General features: G+C 42.6%; 1 pseudogene; it reads left to right on the top strand.

The window, feature by feature from the left end:
* The first annotated feature begins 351 nt into the window (after positions 1-351).
* LOC138165653 (inhibitor of growth protein 4-like) lies at positions 352-1,258 on the top strand (annotated as a pseudogene).
* The last annotated feature ends 2,482 nt before the right edge of the window (positions 1,259-3,740 follow it).

Here is a 3,740-nt window from a genome sequence, read left to right as displayed (position 1 = left end):
GTGATATGGCTTTTTCTAAATTACTAGACAGATATATTCAAGTATGCTTAAGTTCATAAATTTAGAAATAGAAGATGCTTCAAAAATCATCTAATCCAGCTCCCTCATTTTATAGGGGAGAAAAATAAGTACATTAAATGACTTTCCCAAGGTCAAATAAAAGTCATAAATGATAAAGCCATATTTTGAACCTCTGTCTTATGATTCCGGAGTTTGCACTGGTCCCATTACATTGCAATTTCTCTATCATCACATTTAAGAGTCCCTTGTTCTCTCACCCTGGACTAAACATAATATTGTGGGGTAAATCCTTTTATAAAAGCAATCAACTTAGCTTTATTTCGTTTCAACATGGTGGTGGGAATGTACTTGGAGCATTATTTGGACAAGGAATAGACCCTCCAGTGGCTCCTTCCTCTAGCCTCTCCACCCTCCCCCTTAAGTGAATGAAGGGAGGATAGTAATTACGAAAAAAGAAAGGGTCAAAAATCCTTTCTTCATGGATCTGAGACCCTGTTCCCACCAAAAAGGATCTGGTGCTAGTCACATATTGAAAACTTCCCCTTTGAGTTGCAGAGAAATTTCCTGCTCATGTGGGATCTAGACCACAAAACAAAGGACCTGAAAGCAGAGACTTACAAGTTGGCCACTAAGTGTATAAGTATCATTCACAGTCTCAACTCTGAAGAAAATCTGGCATTGCTCAAGCAGATCCAGAAAACTTACAGCAAGTTCAAGGGATTTGGGGATGACAAGGTACAGCTTGCCATGAAGACCTAGGAGATGGTGGATAAGCATACTTGAAGACTGGACATGGATCTAGGCTGCTTTGAGGCTGATCTGAAAGAGAAGCAGTTTGAGTCAAGTGACTATGACAAGTCTCCTAGCAAAAGGGGTGGGGGGGTGTAAGGAGAAGATGCGTTCAGAAAAAAGAATAAAATTATCCTTCTTCATTTCAAGGGTAAGAACTCACGTGAGGATGCTCCCAAAACTGCCCAGAAGAAGCTGAAATTTGTGCCCAAAAGCCATAAGTATGGTATGCCCTCAGTGACTTTTGGCAGCACCCACCCATTGGATATGCTGGATATGTGCTGCATCCCAATGAACATACCTATGGGTTTCCTATGGGGATTAGATTGACTATGATAACTCTGATTGTTCCATTGAGTGGTTCCACTGTACTTGTGTTGGATTAACAACCAAGCCTCGAGGGAAATGGTTCTACTCTCTGTGCTCCCAGGAATGGGAACAGAAATAAACAAGGGCATTGGATGCATCATCACAGTTCTATCTCTTCTCCTTACTTGGCCTGGGGAATGGGGTGGAGTATCCTATGTTGGGGTGTTGGGACTCAGGGGGAAAAGGGGAATGGGATAGAGACGTCATTCCCTTCTCACCCTGCCTCACCCAAACACATATATATTCTTGGTGCTGAGACTGCATCTGAACTTCACTAGGGCAGGTGGTATATGCCCTCCTTTAGAACATCACCTTCTCCTACTTGGGGTTGGTGGAGGAGGGGCCATCCTGACTTCCCCTTTGCCTGCATACAAAGTTTGTTGTAGCTTGGAGGGATAGCTTTTTATTTCCCTCACTATATAAGCAACTGGGGCAGCAGTACAAGAATGCCTCCCTTCCCTCCCAAGGTGGGGGCTATGGTATATCTATCTTCCTTTTCACCATGGACTTTAACTTTCTTAGGGACCGTTCTGTAGGGTTACCTTCTACCCTGTGGCAGGGGAGTTTTTAGGTCTGTCCATATTGAAGGGAGGTGGAGACCTCCTTTGTATGAGAGGAGTTGGTAGGAGAATAGAACATTAAATCTGAAAAAAAAAATCAATTTAACAAACATGAACATTTTCCTATACAGAGAACAGAAGAAGAAGAAGAAAAGGATGGTATATGAACCTGGGAATACTATATACAACTTTTTTTTGAAAGTATATATTGGGGCAGAACCAAAATGCTGAACTAAAAGCAGGGAACTTGCTTGAATTCCCACTCCAGCCACCTCCGAAACCTATAAAAATGATTATAAAAAAAATTTAGAGCTGCAGAACCCACAAAGTAACAAGGAGAAAGAACTCTCCCACTGAAGGCAGCCTGGAAGGCTGCAGGCTGGGGGCCAAACACAGTCCTGTGTGAGCCTCACTGTTGAGATTTGAGGCCCAGACCTGCAAGAACAAACTTCAGGAGAGTGAATCACCAGCAGCTGTGGTGGTTTCTAGATTTTGCAACCCATAAACTCCAAAGAGAAAGAAAAAGGTTAGTGGGGAACTCTACTGGAACTGGAAGAGAGAAGAGCACAGTCTGGCTCCTGCCCCCAGGGTGGCAGAGATGGCAGTGGTACAGCAGCTAGAGCTGCTTCTGTGGGGCAGCCTTGGGAGCTCCTGCTTTATAGATCTTAGGGGAATCAAGTGACCATTCAGAGGGTAATTTTTCTTGCTTTGCCCTACTTGGATCTGGGTCACAGTCTTGGGTGGTGGTCGTGGGGTGAGGAATGCTAGCATGCAGGAGTTTGTGGTTGCAATAGACAGGGTGTCCCCCTCATAGTGATTACAACAGCTCTGATAACAGCTGTGCAAAACCCCAGAAATTTGGGACACGGCTCTCTCCAGTCTGGAAGCAGAGTAACATGACAAAGAGCTCAAAAGTGAAGTAATTGGCTGGCAAGATGAGCAAACAGAGCAAGCAAAACGAGACCATAGACTCTTTTTGGGGGGCAGAGAGTATCAAAACATGGAACCAGAAGAAGACAATAAAGTCAAAACTCCTGCATCAAAAGCCTCCAAGAAAAACGTGAACTGGTCAGAGGCCATGGAGGAGTTCAAAAAGGATTTTGAAAATCAAGTAAGAGAAGTGGAGGAAAAGTTGGGAAGAAAATGCAAGAAAAATCATGAAAAGTGAGTCAGCAGCCTAATTGAACAAAATAATACCTTAAAAATACATTAACTCAAGTGGCAAAAAAGGCCACAAAAAGCCAATGAGGAGAAGAACACCTTAAAAAACCTAAATGCCCAGATGAAAAAGGAATTTCAAAAACTCACTGAAGAGAATAATACCTTCAAAATTAGATTGGAGCAAATGGAAGCTAATGACTTTATGAGAAATCAAGATACTTGTAATGGAAATGAAAATTTGGAAGATCTTCCCTGCCCCTAGGCTAAAGTGCACCTGAAGCCTTGGGTGGGAGGCTTGTTTTTCAGTAAATACTTCTTGATTGGCCAGTGAGTCAATAAGGTTGTTACATTTTCTGAGCCAGGAGAAGGCTATATAAGCCCTGATGTGTAGCTTTGTTTTGGGACTCACTTTGAGAAGTGTTCTGTGATTTGATCTGAATTCTGGGAAGCCCTTGTTGAGAGTCCCCTGGCTTTGAAAAACCCAGATGTGGAAACCCAGATGTTGACTGGGTATGGATGTAATGGTTGGACAGTTTGGAAATCTGTCTACTTGATCTGTTTCTGTCTTGATAATTCTGCCTGTATACTTTGAAGTTTGGGGTGCTGACATTTTTCCCCTGAACAAGGTAAACTATATATGTCTGACTGATTAAAGTAAGCTTGTTAACCCATTTTGAGTTGCTTTCCTTTAACAAAGCAGATCCAAGAACCTGTATGGGCAGCAAACCCTGAGGATACGCTTGGGGTGCTTGCTGCTACAATACTATAAAACAGAACCAGACAAATGAAAAATAGAAGGCAATGTGAAATAGCTCATTGGAAAAACCACTGACCTGCAAA

Source organism: Petaurus breviceps, unplaced genomic scaffold (assembly GCF_028583685.1).
Source record: "Petaurus breviceps papuanus isolate PSGF00001 unplaced genomic scaffold, PetGlider_PUasm1.0 214, whole genome shotgun sequence".
In the NCBI taxonomy this organism is placed as follows: Eukaryota; Metazoa; Chordata; class Mammalia; order Diprotodontia; family Petauridae; genus Petaurus; species Petaurus breviceps.
The sequence above is the reverse complement of the archived record's forward strand: the minus strand, read 5'-3'. Positions and strand labels throughout refer to the sequence as shown.